We start from the raw sequence: 22500 nt of genomic DNA, 5'->3' as shown, positions 1-22500 counted from the left end.
TCTGTATTTTTTCAAGTAAGGGAACACTATCATAATTAATCTTTTTCTATTTTTTTTTTGAAACACCGGAATGAAATACCTATTATATAGATGTTATTGGCTTTTGACATCGATGAAATGTCTTTGAAAAAACTTGAACAATGCGTTTTCTTTCTTAGTTTAATTTCAAGAAAAACTCTAATATTTATTTTGTGCAGTTACGGATTGCAAAGGGGAAAACTGCAGTAGATTTCACTTCAACTAAGCAATATTGAAGGGTCATGAAGGTTATGGCATAGTAATAACTTAAATTACACACGTTAACATATCCATATACTTTTTAGAACATATTATTTCAAATAAATGATTTGAAGTCTTGTATAGCAACTACGTCCTCGCATATATGGCTATTTTATTTCGACATCCTTTGATAGTAAGCCTAAACTTTCTAATCTGTCAACTTTCAATTAACTTTTCATATTGAAAAAAAGGGAATACGTTTTATTAACACTGATTAAAGGTTTTTGCAATTGAAGGAAATTTACCAACTCGCCTCAATATCAGTATAAACATTTATAATCGTTCATAAAGCTTATTCTTTTTCATACTTTCCTAAAAAATCCCAATTTGTTTGAACATATTCTTAATTTTTTTTTTCAAGGCTCGTATGTCTCATACAATTTCCATTTATTTTCAAATACTGGTTGCAAACAAAAAAATTGATTCGTTTCTTTCCAACCTGTCTTACTTACTTACTTACTAAATCAGTACACCTTCCCTACTTTACAATGTAATATTTTACCCTTAAGTCTCTTACGATGGTTTTCGTACCTACACCGGTATATAATGAAACAATCAATCTTTATATCCATTCTCTTAGTATTTTATCTTCGTTCCTTTCAAAACCTTGTTAGCTGTCCAGTCATGCTGTCATTTCTGTACTGTAACATCTAATTTTTATCCAATCAAAACTTCTAGATTACCTTCCTAACATCCTTAGCAGTCACATCCAAGAACAATCTGAAACCAACGTTAATCATTCCAATTTTCTATTCTCCAGTATAGCTCTGTGCATGCTCTTCGTATCCTAAAAAGCTAGTATCTTAATAAAACACTCATCTTCCAGGAGTGGGGTTAACTTAACGGGGCGAAAGGGTGAATGGGTTTGCATATTGTAATGTAATGATCAGCTAACCTGTCCTAGTCAGGGCCATCCGTACTTTGTGAGCACTGGCCATCATGATGATGAAAACTGGCCAAACTTTAGAAATGCACTGATATGTCTGAGGCATTTGTCATACTGTGGACTAGAAATGGTTGCATTTATTGTTGGTTATATATATATATATATATATATATATATATATATATATATATATATATATATATATATATATATATATATATATATATATATATATATATGTATATAGTGTGTGTATGTTTGTTTGTTAGTTTGAGTGAGTGAGCTTCCATTTGTACTATATGGTTTACTTTTAGGTCATGGTTAAACATCACAGTAAGCCCTCTCTCATATATATATATATATATATATATATATATATATATATATATATATATATATATATATATATATATATATATAAATATATATAAATATATATATATATATATATATATATATATATATATATATATATATATATATATATATATATATATATATATATATATTTTAAATAAAAGATAAGTAATAATCATGAACGAGAATATATTATAAAACGCATTTATCATATGCCCCTCCTTACTATTTCAATGATATAAAGTTCCCACTCCTATCATACGAGCGTCGTCCTCTAGTCGTGCAGTATGCTGTGCAGTTATATGATAAAGAAACATTGCTTTTGCGGATCTAGGCAATATAAATTTAGATCACATAGTGCACCGTGGAGAATGAGATACGAGGAAAATGATCTTCATCCACATTTCCTTTTACCCATAATGGTGAGTGAGAGAGCTCTTATATGCGTAAAGTGAGAAAGCATTTGAAAAATTTCCGGTGTTTGTAAAGACGAAGAAGCAGAATTGCCTTGTAAATTGTTCTTCTTACGATTCTCAGGAGGAAAGTCTCAAGATGGATCTTCTCGTTCGTCTTTGAGACAGACAGCTATGAATTTGAGTTTCATTAAACGACTGGTTCATATTCACTGTAATTGTGGTACTTACCAACATTCACATACAGAGAGAGAGAGAGAGAGAGAGAGAGAGAGAGAGAGAGAGAGAGAGAGAGAGAGAGAGAGAGAAGTGCTATTCAGACTTCACCAAAGCAGTTTCTCACTCAAAATACTCCATGAATTCATATAGTGGTAACCTCATGTATCTTATGGCTCTCAACTTTTATTGCAATATTCAAGTATGCCTTGTTTCCTGCAATAAATAAATTTTATGTATGTATACCAATCATAATTTAATTATTATTAGGGGCATCAAATATCACTAGCAATTGTTATATTGAAATATATGGCATGTTTTCGATCGGAAAACCAAATCATCATTTTATTTAGCGTAACACCGACAGCATCATCTCTTATGCAATATAGAAGAGCGTTGGAATAAAAATTTGTTAAGCTTTATTCAGCTAACGATATCCGGAACTATCCCAAAGTACCAGTTCGGATGTATCTTTTTTATGCCCCAAAACAAGAAAAATCCATTACACTATCCAGCAGTTACTGTGGTAAATAATAAACTTCATTTTTGCCAAATATTTTTATATGACATATCACCCGGTTTGTTGAGCTATTGACTAATAAAGTTCAGCGAATTGTATTTATTAGATGAATCTGTTGTGAATTATGAGAGACCAAACAAAACGAGAAGTAGTGATGTATGAGGAAAATAGAATACACGAGAACAAATAGTCCAGCAATTCTTAAATTGAGAAACTAGAAAGCATGACAAAAAAACATATGGTAAGGGTTAGTAATAGAAAGAAAATCATACCATTAGCCTATTAGCATGGATAGTTCTTCATTATGATATAAACAGAGCAGGAAAATTATATATATATATATATATATATATATATATATATATATATATATATATATATATACATATATATATATATATATATATATATATATATATATACACACACACACACATATATATGTATATATATATATATATATATATATATATATATATATATATATATATATTTATATATATGTATATATATATATATACACGTATATATATATATATATATATATATATATATATATATATATATATATATATATATATATATATATATATATATAGATACGTATATATACACGTATATATATATATATATATATATATATATATATATATATATATATATATAGTATATGTATATATATATATATATATATATATATATATACACATATATATATGTGTGTGTATGTGTGTGTGTGTGTGTGTGTGTGTGTGTGTGTGTAGTTTAGAGGCTTCCCTCTTGGTAAGGGTAGAAGAGACTCTTTAGCTATGGTAAGCAGCTCTTCTAGGAGGACACTCCAAAATCAAACTATTTTTCTCTAGTCTTGGGTAGTGCCATATCCTGGGTACCATGTTCTTCCATTGTCTTAAGCTAGAGTTCTCTTACATTGAGGCACACTATTACATCTTATTTCTCTCCCTCTTGTTTCTTTTTCTAAGTTTTGATAGTTAAAATATAACAAATTATTTAAATGTTGCTGTTCTTAAGGTATTTTATTTTAATTGTTCATTACTTTTTTATGGTTTATTTATTTTCCTCACTTGCTATTTTTCTCTATTAGAGCTCTTGGGCATAGCATCCTGCTTTTCCAAGTAGGCTTATAGCTTAGCAATTAATAATAATAATAATAATAATAATAATAATAATAATAATAATAATAATAATAATAATAATAATAATAATAATAATAATCATAAAAATGAAAGCAATTGGTTTCAGATGAATAATATATGGACAACATTTCTAAATGCAATCCCTTTTAGTATAGGGCTCTCACCATCAAGACCACCTTGCACGAAATAGAGAATGAATATAAGTTATAGTATGGCATCTTTAATCTCATAAGTATTCTCATACCGTGAGGTCGTTAGAACGAAACTATTCTTGTAAGTCCGGATCAGGATAGGTTCCGCAATCTCCTATAATTCTGGTCTTTGGGGTATAAAAGAAAATCCTTGTAATTCTTATCCTTCATCAAAGATTAAATTATTTCTATTATATGAGGTGTGTTAAGTATAGGTTATTCGAATTCTTCAATGAAATCAAATTTGTTTTAAAGACAGATTTTCAATTAGCTTAGCATGTTTACTTTCCTCTTCGTTCGTATTGATGGATTTTTAATTAGTTGTTATAAGTATCAAAATAATATTACATAGAAAAGTTAATGTGCAATCAATCATGTCAGTGATTATAGTGGCATGAAAATCAATTGTATAATTTTATAAATCTTTTCGCATTCTTTTTTTTTATATTATCTTTATTAGTAGTAATATATTTAAAAGATAACTATAAAACATTATAAAAAAGAAGGATAAATCATAAGACTTCACTATGTCAAAATTTTGGCAACCTAGAAAATATAGTTAGTAAACAATATAGATGGGTTAAAACTTTCTCCTTCTTAAGAAATTCCTATGAAATTAGCGAAATCAAGTTAATATGAATTTGAAATTATTATTATTATTATTATTATTATTATTATTATTATTATTATTATTATTATTATTATTATTATTATTATTATTATTATTATTATTATTATTATTATTATTTTGGTAAGGACAATGGCTACCTCACTTACCTTGATCTTGTAATCTGTCTTCTCAATGGCTCTGATAATCTACTTGTGAGAATTATTATTATTAGTCAGTGAAAATTATTTTAAAAAATTACTCGGCTAAATCACTAAATCTCAGTAGTGAACCTTTACTCAGCCATTGATAAGACAGAGTACAAGATCAATGACACTGAGGCAGCCATTATCATTAACAAAACTTACCTTAAAGAGGGACTACCACCTATGTTATTATTATTATTATTATTATTATTATTATTATTATTATTATTATTATTATTATTATTATTATTATCATTATTATTATTATTATTATTTTTATTATTAATTTTATTATTATTATCATTATTGTTGTTGTTGTCGTTGTTGTTGTTGTTGATGTTGTTGTTGTTGTTGTTGTTATTATAGTTATTAATGTTATTAATATTACTAAGTGTAAATGATTTAAAAAATTACTGGGCTAAATCACTAAATCTTAGTAATAAACTTATAGAGTCCCTGTTTAAATAATGTGAATCTATATATATAGATAAATCACCCAGCCTCCACGAATACACATCAAATAGGGATAATCGAAAGAAAGTCAAACACTACCATTTTAACAACTATTCACTCAAATCAGGTCACCCTTCCAGCATCTATAAATATTCCCTTTAATCAACATTAATGGGGAAGGTAACGTGTAAAAGACGATTCTTTTGTGGCTGCAAGTTATAATTAGAGGTTTGGCTTTAAGCTCATAAATTAATTATAATCTTTTGATTCTCCTAACGTTACGCTGTTTAAAACTTGGCTAAAGGAAAGTGTTTGAATGATGTTTAATTAATAGACGCAAGCTTTTCAAAGAACAGCCTTACGAAAGGATTAATATTACAGTGTTTTCCATTGTTTTTTCATATTTTAAAAGAGGCTGACACCATAATTGGCTGTTGTTTTCCATGAATAATATCTCTCTCTCTCTCTCTCTCTCTCTCTCTCTCTCTCTCTCTCTCTCTCTCTCTCTCTCTCTCTCTCTCTCTCTCTCTCTGTATATATATATATATATATATATATATATATATATATATATATATATATATATATATATATATATATATATATATACATATATATATATATATATATATATATATATATATATATATATATATATATATATATACAGTGTACATACATATACATATATAAACACACACACACACACACATATATATATATATATATATATATATATATATATATATATATATATATATATCTATATATATGTATATATATATATATATATATATATATATATATATATATATGTATATATATATATATATATATACATATATATATATGTATATATATATATATATATATATATATATATATATATATATATATATATATATACGGTGTACATACATATACATATACACACACACATACATATATATATATATATATATATATATATATATATATATCTATCTATCTATCTATCTATATATATATATATATATATATATATATATATATATATATATATATATATATATACATATATATATATATATCATTATGATCATCAGCCGTTCTTACTCCATTGCAGAACAAAGGCCTTACACATGTCCTTCCACTTGCGTTCGTTTATGGTCCTATATAATTATATGCCCTTCATTATGTTAGACATGATAATATATTTTGTTAGTATCCTATCCATAAGAATATATATTTGCAATTTAATTAAGTTCTATAATTACGGCATACCTCCGGACTGCTTGAAGGAAACGACAACTGAATCTCTGTAAATGACCGAACAAGATAAATCGATAAATACATTGGCTGATAGATAGACAGATATTTCTTCTTGTCACTTTATCTAACTGTCTAATCATAACAATCGATACTACCGAAGTTACATTTACTTTTCTCATAACGGTATGAAAATTCCCTATGTGTATCTATGAAAATGTTATTTTGAATACAGAACATTAGGCATACAATCATATAGGTCATTGTAGCACATTCTGCTAAGTTGGAATCTATTGTGATGACAATAAAGGGTGTACATTGTTAGAATAGGTGTGAAAATATATGCCAAGGTCTTCACTGCTTGTGGACGCGGAGGAACAATGACCGTACCTAAATAGGAATTCAACAACATCAGAGAGGTTAATCAATTTCTGATAGAATTTATATAACCTCTCTCTCTCTCTCTCTCTCTCTCTCTCTCTCTCTCTCTCTCTCTCTCTCTCTCTCTCTCTCTCTCTCAATAAGCATCATTTATCATTGATACTAATCATAGTCATTGTCATCAGATCTTAAAAAGTCATTACTTTTCACAACGGAGTCCTTTTTATCAAACCAGATTTTCTGTCAAAAGTTTAAGCGAAAGTAACTCTTTAAGCCAATGTTTGGAACCTTTAAAACAATTTTCTTTAAGCATGAGTCAATATTGAAATTTAGTAAAGCAAACTTTAGCACAGTTAGAGAAAATAAAATTATAGTCATGTAAAATAAGGTGCCAGTAACCATACAATAAATTACGATAAACTGGACCATACAGACATAAATAGCAACAATTCAGCATTTATATATTTGCAGTCTTTTTTTCTGGTTTTGTGTAAAACCAAATCACGTATAAATTAAAATCTAATTTTATATATAAGAAAAAAAAGTTTACTGAATAATGTCAATATTTTAGGCCGACACGAAATCAATTATTATTATTATTATTATTATTATTATTATTATTATTATTATTATTATTATTATTATTATTATTATTACTTGCCAAGCTACAACCCTAGTTGGAAAAGCAGTATGCTATAAGCCCAGGGGCCCCAACAGGAAAAATAGCTCAGTGAGGAAAGTACAAAAGGAAAAATAAAATATTTTAAGAATAGCAACATTGAAATAAATATTTCCTACATAAACTATAAAAAACTTTAACAAAACAAGAAAGAGAGAAATTAGATAGAGTTGCGTGCCCAAGTGTACCCTCAAGCAAGAGAACTGTAACCCAAGACAGTGGAAGACCATGTTACAGAGACTATGGCACTACCCAAGACTAGAGAACACTGGTTTGATTTTGGAGTGTCCTCCTAGAAGAGCTGCTTACCATAGCTAAAGAGTCTCCTCTACCCTTACCGAGAGGAAAGTAGCCACTGAACAATTACAGACATTTGCTCTTTATCATAAAGGGGATATTTTCTTCTCTCTCCATAAGAGTATGATATTTTCCACCCATTTGTATTTAGAAAGCCTAGAATTAAAATCTATATTCCATTAATATCTAAAAGATTAGCAAGAAAACAGTGCTGTTAGATTTAATGATAGGAGCGGTCTTTACACAATATTTTTTTTTTAATTATTGAAAATTATTGATGAACAGATCGGTATATATATATATATATATATATATATATATATATATATATATATATATATATATATATATATATATACACACCTATATATATATATATATATATATATATATATACATATATACAGTATATATATATATATATATATATATATATATATATATATATATATATATATATATATACATATATATATATATATATATATATATATATATATATATATATATGTATATATATATATATATATATATATATATATATATATATATATATGTGTGTGTGTGTGTGTGTATGTATGCATATCACTTTCTGAGTGGGGATGCCTTAACTTGGTGAAAGGGGTATGTATCGCCATGATCAGCAAACCTCTACTATTTTGGTTTGTTGAGCGATCAACATAGATTTCCCACCATCAGCAATCTACAGTTGGCCAGTGTGGTGAAGAAAACTGGCCAAACCCCAGACATGAATAAGGAAATGACTAAGGCGTTTGTCCTGCTGTGTACTAGAAACTGCTACATTTGTTTATATATATATATATATATATATATATATATATATATATATATATATATATATATATATATATATATATATACATTTATATATATTTATATATATATACACACACACACATATATATATATATATATATATATATATATATATATATATATATATATATATATATATATATATATATATATATGTATGTGTGTGTGTGTGTGTGTGTGTGTGTAGTTTAAACCATTTTCTTTGAAATTTCTCCTCTCAACTCATCCTGAAGGGAATTATACTTTAACAATATATCTCATGATGCCTTAAACGAATTTCTGGTATAACTGCCTAAGTCTGTTTTACTTATTTCACCTTATCTCCTAACGTTTTTTAATAATATCTGTATTTCTATAGAATGGTAAGCTATTATCCTTGCAGGACTCCTCGAACATTGATAGTAATCTAAAATTAACATTAAATATAAGATGCAAGGGGATTGATGATATGAATCCTGGTTTTATTTTATTGACGAAGGAACAATTGAAGAAATAGCAAAAATAGAAATGAGGAAATCTTCTTTAAATACAAGTAAACGTAATGGGAAAGGTGCAGGACTGGCTCCCGAAATACAAAAATAAACACAAAGTAAAAGTCATGACATCCAAGACTGCAAATATTGAAAAAGGAGAAATGCCATTAAACATTAATTTGGAGTTCACCCTTTTATATTCCATTTCTGACAATTATTGAAATAGTAATAACTTAACCTAACCTAACCCAACCTAAGTAACAGTATTCTTGAATACCTGAGGATCATCCTAATTTTTCAAGGGGTAACCCTGCGAAACGGACTAGTCCCTTTTACAAAAGTGTGTGACAATACTAACAAAGATAAATCATAAGGCATTTTATTGTAATAGGATTTCATCAGATTTACCAATCAATGTAAGAAAGTCGAATATCTGAGTGCCTTTGAATATTAATATAAGTGGCACTATTCTGAAACCATCCAAAAATAAAGTTATAACGAAATATGTTTGGAAACCCAGGGATAACCGAAATCCAATCACACATTATTAGGACTGATATTACACTTTGTATTGAGAATCTGCCTTGTAAAAAGACACATTCACATTAACATACACATTACCAGTAACACGATTTTAAATGTATATTGATATAATAACCATAAGTGGGGTTTGAAATAAGATGCAATAGAAACGTTGTAAAGAGCAAACTTGTCACACCATGCTTTCAAATAATTTTACAACTTAGGCTAGAAGTTAAGGCTTTTAGAAGTTTTCGAGGAGTTATGGAATAAAACACAATATTCCAGGCGGTGCGTTGTATATGGCGATCGCAGCTGGTAAGAGAAACTACTATATAAATAATACGAACTTACTATTTGCCTCTTGATGAAAGCACTTATGCGCTCCTGCTCATATTTCTCAAGAGATAAAACAGTAGTTTTTGGTTTTCATTACTTTGATAACACATATATCTAATGATTAATATGCATCACTGAGTGTTATGTTAGATGTTCGTCGATATTATTTCTTGTTGTTAAGCCACAACGATTCTTTCCGAGTAAAATTAATCATATATCCACTCCCATTGTTGAAAATATACTTGGCGTCTCTCATGCTCTTGTCAACTCTGTAAACTTTTATTACATCTATCTTACAAAAACTATTTAAAGAGTTTTCAGTATCGTCAAAAAGGATAATTATTACTCTGTTTTTTACTCCAAAGTAGTGCTTCTTATATGACCATTAACAAGAACTTAAATAATTTCTATATTATTTTGTTGGTAACTATTTCCAGGTAGATATCAACAAATTTCGGAAAACTTCCTTTTCTGTTTCGCCATGAAAAGGTGAATTTTGTATTCTAAAAAATCAGGGGCAACACAGATAACTCTTAGCCAGGATGCACGGTACTTCAACAACTGAAGAGTAAGTTGGTGTTGTTATAAGCATGATTTTTTAGGACATACGTTGTTCAACAGGTAAGGGTAACATGAGCACATAGATATTTTTTCCCGCCATTATACCTACATTAAGGGGTCGGATGTCTGATGTGACCTCTCTAATGCCTTCTATCAAAGCCATCCTCTTACATCAAACATTTATTCTCGATGCCATCCTTCACTTTATCTCGCCATCTCATTGTCTGCCTCCCTATTGATCTTCTCCCCCTAACAGGTTCCTCCAAGGACTCCGCACTCCCTCACTACTATCCATCATCTCGGTTGTGACGCTCTAATCACCTCCGTAATCTTTACTATACCTGCCATTCTTCATATTCATCATTTTCCAGTCTAAGTAGTGATATTCCCATAATCTACCTCAGTATCCTCATGGACAAATCTATGCTGGCTGCTTAGACTCTTCTGTCGGGACTTATTTATGGGCAATGAACAGCCCGTCTGTGAAATGGGTACATCAAGTGTGAACACCAGGGGCTGCCCGGTCAGGAAAAGTAGCCTATACCTGATTAGAAAAAAAAAATACCAAAAAATGTTTGACTTATAAAGAAGACATTTTCTCACAAGTTTAAATCTGATTTAAATGTTGGGAATAAGCATAAAAAAATGTTATAATTCTTAACCTCCCAAAGCATATAAGCCTCTTGGTTCTGAGATTCAGAGGGAGTTGGAATAACTGATGATTAGGAATAGGTTCAAACCAAACGTGTAGATTATTTTCTATTCAGACTGTGACATTCAAAAAAGGCATGTGATTGCTTAAGGCATCATCCTTATACTCACGCTTAATGACACATTAGCAGACAAGAATAAACTTGGAAATATCATATTGCGTATATCATTCCGATAGTTTCCTACAATAATATTGCAATGGGATACCAGAGCAGGATTATCGCTGGACTAACTATCGAAGAAAGGAAACTATGTTGAGAAGTACGGCAGTATTATAATTCATTTTTGTAATCCTTTTTGTCATGCTTAAAACTTTTATCACCCAAAAATAAAAGAGACATGCCTTTCATAGAATTGCACCAGCGACATTTTATCTTTATTAATAGAAAAAGAAGCAGGTATTTTATTTTCACGAGTAGAAGCCTTCAAATGTGTCAAGAAAAATTATTCTGCAGCATCATGACATCCCCAAAAGCGAAGCTTGCTCATCAGTAAATAGGGTCATTCATTATTTAAAAGCGGCCTCGTTACGAGCTAGAATGGGTCTTTAGATAAGATTAACCATTGAAAGACATCAAATGAATTTAAGGGTGTTCTAAAAGTCCATGTCGTTCTAAAGTTTTTCTTTAGACGGAAACTCTGATTTTATATATATATATATATATATATATATATATATATATATATATATATATATATATATATATATATATATATATATAAATATATATATATATATATATATATATATTTATACATATATATATATATATATATATATATATATATATATATTTATATATATGTATATATATGTGTGTACGCATGTATGTATGTATATGATATGATATATATATATATGTGTGTATATATATATGTATATATATATATATATACATACATATATATATATATATATATATATATATATATATATATATATATATATATATGTATATATATATATATATATATATATATATATATATATATATATATATATATGTATATATATACATATATATATATATATATATATATATATATATATATATATATATATATATATATTTGAGAACTCTGATTATAATAGAAATGCAAACCTGATGAGACAAGCCTCCTTGGAAATAACGTTATTGAGGTTTGTACAGATTAAGTGTTGCTCATGAATGGCAAGGAACAGGGTAATGTCATGGGTGCTGACCACGTACACATATGATGAGATTCCAAGCCCCTTCTCCATCAAGCTAGTAATAGGGAGGGCCATGCAAAGGCTGCTGATCTCTCAGCAGGTAGACCTTTAGGTTCTCCTAAAACCTCCATCCCTTGCTCACAAGTATGGTGAAGATCCAGACACTACTGCAGTAGAAACTATCGAGTTTGAGCGTGTCTCGAGCCCCTGTCCAACAGATTGCCTCACTGCTAAGACACAGCCATTATCAATTATCATGAATATGCTTAATAAAACAATGCCCTGTAGTTAAATCGTTTCGTATTCCAGCAATGACGTTTTATATCCCTTAGTTTAGCTGTCTCTATTCCAATTAAAACAGATCGTGGTACCCAAGCACAATATACAACGAAAGATATGAGGTACAAATATTTTGAAAGCATTGCGTTTTCTGAATTTATTCTTGATTAAAACGGAATGTCAAACAATAAAAACATAATTGGGAAAAGTAAAACTACTGGTTATGAAGATCTACTCTATGTACCACTATTGTTCAAGTTTACTGAAATATAAAAACGATTCAATAAAGTATTTCCACTTAGCTGTAAAATCTCCTCTCTCTCTCTCTCTCTCTCTCTCTCTCTCTCTCTCTCTCTCTCTCTCTCTCTCTCTCTCATTAAGCCACTGCATTTAAAGTTACGCTTTGCTCCTGTGTGCAATTAGTAATGTGTTCGGAAGATATTCATCTCTCTCTCTCTCTCTCTCTCTCTCTCTCTCTCTCTCTCTCTCTCTCTCTCTCTCCTTCATCTTCATTCCACAGAAGCTTTCTCTAACAAACACTAAACTTTGAATTGGAATTAGGAAGGTCTGTCACAGAACCAAGTTCTTAATTGTAACTAACTTGATTACCGTTGAGATAATTCTCGTGTAAAGGTCGCACATTTCTCATTCAATTTTTTTTTTCTTTTTTATTTTTTTTAGAAAATAAAAGTTATAGATAACCATTACATTAAATAACCTTTTATGTTTATTTTTTTTTATCAATTCAATTTGAAGTTTATTTTTTTTATAGGAAAATAAACTTAATCTATCAAATCAGCATCATAAATTAATTTATACGATTTTCACTTATATCATTTTAATTAATTTTATAATTAAAAAAAAAAAGTATACACAAGAACACACATTATAAATACTTATGGATATGTGAAACTTTTTAGTGAATGTTAATATAACGAATTATTTTCATGTACAGTTTATATACTGTCATTGCTTTGTAATATGAATTTATATTGAGTCAAATTAAGAGAAAGAATATTTTTCAACTTTTTTCTCAAACGTTTTTATACTAGGTGTTTATAGACGTTAGTTCGAAAAAATTTAATTTCTGCATATAAAGTATAAAATTTAGGCTTAATAAATTACGTTGATGCTTATAACGATGATGACTTTGATAATTCTAGGTAACTAGTAATTTTAATTTATTTCTGAAAAAAAGGATTTAAAATGTCACATCTTATGCAAACTAGTATTGTTTTTTTTTTAATTGTTATCTAAATCTATTGTTAGTTTTACCTTTCTCCCATATTGATCAACCCCTTGGCTATTCTCAAATATTGTAAGCTAACAGATTGTATATACCGGTTCGCCGTTTAACATACGAACCTTCTAATGTTGACCTACTCACATGAGTTGAAAACTGAGAATGATGTTCCATTGCCACCCTCGGAGTGTCTTTTAACACAATACCTAATAAATCACTCCCAAAGGTTTTTGATCCAGTTTGGAGTCAAGAGTAATTTGAGTCTTGTCACGCAACAGATAAAGGGTCCCGACTACTTAACATACTCATAATAAGCAAAACCATTCAAAGAGAGAGACACCTTCGATATACTATCTTACTATGAATATTTATGTTTAGTGAATAGATTGTGTTGATAAATTGATTTGTTTTCCCTGTCAACATTGATTGTGAAAAAAAAAAATTCTGAAAATAAAATTAACTTAGGAATTTTAAAGAAGCAAAATGACAGAATCAGAGTGTTATACAAGGAACGATTTTGTGGGAGTATACTTAATCCAAATATAACTGTGTAACTAAATTCATTGGCAAATTTTTGCAATTTATATGACAATGGTTACGATTCCTTTAGTAAGTTATTAGCATATAAGGAACGAAATCTTTACAGCTTTGAAATAAGTAATGCATATTAGTTGGCGGTATTAGTAAACTGATAAAAGTCAATACGCTTATACGGGTGTTCAAATCCCAACGGATTCATGAAACCATTTTTCTTATGCAATTATTTCTACCTTCCGTTATTACTGAAGATGTTATCATTATCCATACTATCATTAAATGTTCTTATTTTTGCTCTCTATATAAAAAAATCAATGAAGGATTTCCATTTTAAGATAAAGAAGGAAGTAGCTTATAAAATATTTGTTTTAATCGTCATTAGTTATAAAAATCATATTGGCGTGTAATAAATTCCGTATATTTGGATTTCAACTATACTAGAACTATAGATAGTAAACAACTCTTACTTCTAATGCTATAGAATGCAATTTCTGCAATATCATTTCCATGCAATACTATTATTCTCTATCATTCCGGAATGAATTTGATAATGCAATATCAACAATGAACGAGAAATTCTCTCTCTCTCTCTCTCTCTCTCTCTCTCTCTCTCTCTCTCTCTCTCTCTCTCTCTCTCTCTCTCTCTCCTTTTGACATCCAGTAAAAGAGTAATAGTGAATTTTTCACATGCCTTCTTGTATCGACGGTCTTTTCTTCTTTTGAAAGACATCAAAAGAAACGTCATAAACCGTATCATCAAACTTTTCTTATTCCATTTGTCACTAGAAGTTTCTTTCACTGTCATACTGAGAAGAAGGAATGGTGTCTAGTCATAGGAGTATATTCTCCTCTGGTGTAGATTAAAAGGGAACTTTGAACACCTTATTACTTAAATATCTCTTTCAAAATCACCTGTTTACTGATAATCATCGTCTACTTTTCATATTTCAAAATTTTGATTTTATGTCCGTATGGCGTTATCGTAAATGTGTAAATGTTTATACAGGTATCTTTATTATTGATTTCATGTGTATAATAGTAAGAATCATAATAATAATGATATAATTATTATTATTATTATTATTATTATTATTATTATTATTATTATTATTATTATTATTATTATTATTATTATTATTATTATTATTATTATTCTTAAGTAAGTTATAGCCCTAGCTGCGAAAAGTATGATGCTACAAGCCTAAGGACTCCAACAAGGGAATGGACAATTGAGATAAAAAATAGTCAATATATTAGAATTAATGGATAAAGAATAGAAAATCAGTAACATCATTAAAATAGATCTGCTGTATATAATCTATGAAGAGATGATTATGTCAGCCTTTTTAACATAAAATCATTCCCTACAAGTTTGAACTTCTGAAGTTCAGCTCATCTAACAGCCTGATTAGGAAGATCGTTCCACAATCTGTCAAAGCTGGAATAAAACTTCAGGAATGCCGTGTACTAAGGATGAAAAAGGAAAGCTTTTTAACAGTGAATGCCTACCAAGAACTACAGTTTGGGAAGGTCTGAATACAAAAGATGGTCCGAATTATGAAAAATCTTATGCAACATAAAAAAAAAAAAAAACTAACTGAACGGCGATGACTGATGTTAATATCGAAATCGGGATTAAGCAGTTTAATAAACAAGTTTTTGTCCAGCAAACTGAGATGAAAGTTACCAGCTGAAGTCCAGACAGGATAACAATACTCGTAACAAGGTAAAATTTAAATCTTTTTGTTGGATAGATCTTTTTAAATTTTCTCAACAAGCTCATTTCAGGTGCAATTGAAGAACAAACCGACAAATTGTGTTTCTCAAAACTATATGTATATACATACATACATATATATATATATATATATATATATATATATATATATATATATATATATATATATATATATATATATATATATATATATATATATAGTAGGTGGGCCGTGGAGCAAAAGGGAAATGCACCATAGACCAAGCACTTTCGAGTTGTTATTGCAACTCTTTAAAACACAAAGGCGTCTTGTCCTTTATTTATATCTTTTCCTCTCCCGGCTTTTTTCATCATGTGACATAGCACGTACCAGTGATTTGGCGTTGATATATATACCGTATATATGTGTTTATGTATATATACAGTATGTGTATATACATTCACATTTTTGCTTTTGCACACCCATACACACACACACACACACACACACACATATATATATATATATATATATATATATATATATGTCTGTGTGTGTGATAGAGAGAGAGAGAGAGAGAGAGAGAGAGAGAGAGAGAGAGAGAGAGAGTGAGAGAGAGAGAGAGAGAGAGAGAGAGAGAGAGAGAGAGAGAGAGAGAGAGAGAGAGAGAGAATGTGTTCTGTTTATCTATGTATTTATGCGTTATAAATATATATATATATATATGTATATATATATATATATATATATATATATATATATATATATATATATATATATATATATATATGTATATATATAATATATATATATATATATATATATATATATATATATATATATATATATATATATATATATATATATATATATATATATATATAGACACATATATGATACTATTGTCATAAAAATATATAAGTTCTTTCAATAACCACTACACCTTTTGCTTATGTTCATGGAGATTTCTTTTGTTTATCGTTCTAGATAAGTTTTATATTTTCCAAAAAGGCATTCAAAGTGTTAAGCTTGTTTTTCGTTTGATGTAGATTATAAAATACCCAGGGATTTTAATTTATCCCATTTCAAAGGTTTTTTTTTTTTAGACCCCGAAAGAAATTTAATTGCTCACAGGTTTTTGAATTCAAAGTTGAGAAACTAAAGCAACGCTCATCTAAAAATATCAAGAAAAGTGCTTTAATTTGGCTTTATGCAGATTTACTTATTTTGTATAAAGTAATCATATGCTCTGAATTAAATTGATACGTATTTGATAAATCAGTTAAACGTGAAATCATAATTCCATTAATTATATTTTAGGGTTATTGTTAATATTATGGTTAAATGAAGCACAGTTACATAGCTTACACAAATATGTTAAGAGTTATATGAATACTTGCAAATTTTAGAAACATAAGTTATGGGTCTTCTAACATCACTAAAGATTTTAAGTATGTGCTAAATGTTATATGTACGTGAAATACCCTACTTAGTTTACATAAAGATATATTTCAACGTGTTTACAAATGATACCTCGTATTTATCTCGGTCATATTTAGGAATAATGAAACAACTAAACATTTGTAATAACCCATGCATTTAAATGTTTATGCTTATATGTCGTATTGTTCTTCTCGTCCATCCTCTTACGTCTTGCTGATTTCCATACCGAGTCGCCATTTTGAAATAATTCTCGTGCTTGAGAGCAGTTGAGTGAAAGTGTCCTGATTGTAGATTTGAGTGTGCTCAGTAAATAAAAATAAATGAAATATGGATAATGTTTTCAATGGCTGAAAATATATTGATATCTTGACAGTAACATCTCTGTGATGTTATAAAGACGACATTAATCCTTATCGATTTATCTACACTTTCACCAAGAAGTAACTCCTTGGCAATTATAATTTCGTTACAGTTAGCAAAAGTTTGATGGATGTCACAGAATTTTGTTTGTCTCAGCTTTCTTGCAGAACTTTCAATATCACAGTAGACTATTATTATTCCAAAGCTATTCCTTAAATTAAACAAATGTCTCTATTGTTGATGTAGGTCACAGTTTGGCCTTTAAATTGAGGCACAAAACGCCATACCAAAGGATTATGACATGCCATCTGTAGTTATCACCCTCAAAAATCGACATTTATTCTATCCATTTTTATAGCTAGTAATAAACCATGAATGCATGAAGCAATAACAAACTTTAGAAGAGATTTTGCTAGTATTCATATTTCATTCATTTCAAGCCATACAATACAGTTGATTTCGATCTTCCTTGTTATTAAAATAATTATCTCCATAGCAGTGGAGATAATTATTTATGAAGCCAGAGTCCAGAAACCAATTCCTCTAAAAGATGCAAATATAATATCATAGCAATTTCATCCTTAAGATGTAAAACGTTTGGAGATTATTAGGAGTATTATGAGAAAAAAAAAATTCAACCTATTTTACATACACATCAGGATTAAACTAGAAATACTCGTCAATGGTAACCTTGGTAGCTCCCTGATAAAGAGAGGTTTCAATGGATTCCAGCAACCCTATAGCCATGGCATAGGCTATTACTAGCATTGAATATAATTTTTCTTTATTAAATCTTTTATTACAATAGCTCTATCATATCAAGTGGATGGACATCCTGTGTCCTATGACGTAATCTTCAGAGTCCTAAATACAATGAATTGCCTTCTGAGAAGCCGATTGAGTATAACCTAATAATTCCTATAGAGTTGAACTTTAAGGTACTGCAGTATATAAAGTAGAATTAGAGTATATCATATATGTATATATATATATATATATATATATATATATATATAAATATATATATATATATATATATATACACATAAATATATATATATATATATATATATATATATATATATATATATATATATATATATATATATATATATATATATATATATATATATACATACTGTATATATACACACATAAATATATATATATATATATATATATATATATATATATATATATATATATATATATATATATATATAAATATATATATATATATATATATATATATATATATATATATATATATATATATATATGTATATGCATATATATATATATATATATATATATATATATATATATATACATATATATATATATTTATATATATATATATATATATATATATATATATATATATATATATATATATATGTGTGTGTGTCTAAAGATATATATATATAAATATATATATATGTGTGTGTGTGTGTCTAAAGATATATATATATATAAATATATATATATATATATATATATATATATATATATATATATATATGTGTGTGTGTGTGTGTGTGTGTGTGTGTATGTATATATTGTGTGTATGTGTTCTTGCGTTCTTGGGTCATATTAATAACACCAAAAATTACGAGATGGGTGTAATATGACGACCCCCCTTGCTGTCATTTGATATATATAAAACTCGAAATTAATTAATTTAAGTCATTACTCTAAGCTCTTGATATATGAAAAAATTATTCATTCTAGACACAACCATTACTTGACGAAGCAGCCTAATCAGTTTCAACATTTATATCTGCCATCAACCTTACATCACGTAGAATTGCGGCCCTCCCTTGATTGATGATGGTGAATTGCAGTCTGTTCTTTGTTAGAACAAGTATTGTTGAAAAGCAGCAAGGACTCTCCCCAATAAAGCCTCGGCATAAATCCTACAGATAAAAGAAAATCGAGGAATTTTCTTTGCAATTCCTCACTGCTCTTTTATGGTCTGTATGTCTTCCTGAATCGAACGTCTTATCTATTGACATAACTGTACTCTTATCTTTGCCTTCTTTTCCAGCACCAGAGGGTTTACTTTCAAAGTCAAACGCAGTTTTTCTTAGTGAAGAACGTAATAGGATTCCAGATGAATCTTTTGTGATATTTACAACATAATTAGGTATTATTTCAATGTTATCTGTTTTCTTTAGTTTTCTAATGTTTTGATTGCCTTCATTTAAAATTTGCATCTGTTTTCTTGATTTTTCGTTGTTTTTTTTTTTACAATAAAAACTTTCACTCTTCTCACTCCCTAAGAGAGATTAGTTCACCAAACGTTCAGCTGGCTCCACAAGGCACTAGAAGAGTTGGAAGACCCAGGCCTACATAGCTGAGGAATCTGAAGCGCCAAGTATGAGTTGATGAATGGAGAACTATTGAATTAATACTTCCAACCGAGGCCCTTTCATGTTCTTGACAATATTTTCGTAGAAAAATTGATGAGTGATGTGGGGACTAGAGGTTATTGATTGTTTTTCGGGAGATACGTTTGGATATCAATAGATTTCTACGAAAAGGATTAAAGCAGTCGTTAGCTTTAACGGAAAATTATAATTGGGGAGTTCTAATATGTAAATATTTTACTGAAACTTTATTTAACCAGAATTTAATCCTATGATCAAAACATAACACTTATAATTTATTTATTACGTGTTTTAGTTCATTGAAAAAAAAAAATATTTACGTCGCTAAATATCATACATTTCCTAGAACTCAGGTTTGCATTTTACTCTAAAATTTTTCTATTCCTAAATCAATTATAGATACAGCACTTCCATAATCTGTTTATCAACTTAATTCACTTTTATATGGTGTTCCTTTAGATTCCTGTTTAATACGACTAAATCCTAGATAAGCTGGCATAGACAAACAACGCGTTTCGGAATTAGTGTCCTGAATTATTCGTGTAGAAGTAATCAGATCATGTGCTGCAGTGGTTTTGTTATTTCAAGGAGCTTATGGTTCTTTTGCAAGTGTGAGAAAAATAGATCTCTGTTCTCTGTGAGACAAACATCCCTAAATCTTACATATCATATTCCTAGGTAATATATTTTTATCAGAGCTAACAAAGTCTCTCTCTCTCTCTCTCTCTCTCTCTCTCTCTCTCTCTCTCTCTCTCTCTCTCTCTCTCTCTTCAAATTAACTTTCCATATTTTAGATACACTGTTGAGGCTCATACAAAATATTATTGAAAAGATTTTGATTATATGAACTGGGCTGGAAATTCGCGATCAAATTTCGTTCTTACTTAGTTTTATGTTCGAGATTTTGTATGTGTGTGTGTGTGTGTGTGTGTGTGTGTGTTTGTGTTTGGAACATTTAATTACTGATGTTTATAGTTAGCTACTTTATACAAATGACGCCGTAGAAGACTGAGCCTTCCCACTTCTCAAAGAATATCCTCGCGTTTAACGGGAGACCAAGATGTACACTAGGTATAAGGGGATTATGATGAGTCCCGCTCACATGTGATAATTCGGATACGTACTCCATGTTTGTATCACCACGTATCATTATTAAAATTTGGTATAAATTCGGGATGGAAATGAATCATACTCAAAATAGTTTATTCAAATTGCAGTCTTTGTACCTGATCAACTTTTCAGTGACTTTATATTCATAAGGACACTTTATTATACTATGTCTCATCAAGTTTCTTATAATAGATTCCAGAGAAGATAACAATGTATTTTATTGTCAATATTTTAATACAAGATGATTTCCGCCAATCAGTGATGTAACCTGAAATCTTTTTATGTAAGAGTTCCTTGATTTCTATAATGAAGTTAGATGACAAGATATTCTAAATCGTTATGGAATATCTGCTATGAGTCTTAAAAGTATTTTTCATGGAAATTGATTTTCACATATTAAGAAGTTCCACTTTGAAGAATTGAATGCCGAATGGTTTAAATTTTATCCATAATCTTAGGAATGCTTTAGTATTTAAAAAGATGAATTTTACGGGAAACTAAATATTGATGCAATTACTCATTATTGCTAAAAGATTTTTTTTTTTATTTGACCACAAGTGCAGTAATTCTGAACATCACCTTAGTCTCTCCTAAACATTAGATGCTGCAACAAGAATGTCTGTGATAAAGCAGAACACTTCGTCCTTTGTTACAAGAAACTAGTCGGTGTGCTCCTTCCCAAAATAAATTTTGTCGAATATCTTTGCTAACGAAGAGGATAAATCAATAGGATGAAATGGCAGGATCTTTTGTTACGCATATAACAGGAAGTATTTTCATAAACTTATACTGTTCCGTATTAATTCATGCGTCTAATGAAAACAAATGTTTTCAACAATAAATGTTGGAACATGGATGTCAATACGTTCTTCTTAAAAAGTGATTTTGAATGAATGTTTCGGGAAAAAATTGGTATTTTTGG

The sequence above is a fragment of the Palaemon carinicauda genome, chromosome 4 (genome assembly GCF_036898095.1).
Source record: "Palaemon carinicauda isolate YSFRI2023 chromosome 4, ASM3689809v2, whole genome shotgun sequence".
In the NCBI taxonomy this organism is placed as follows: Eukaryota; Metazoa; Arthropoda; class Malacostraca; order Decapoda; family Palaemonidae; genus Palaemon; species Palaemon carinicauda.
This window is presented reverse-complemented; position numbering follows the sequence as displayed.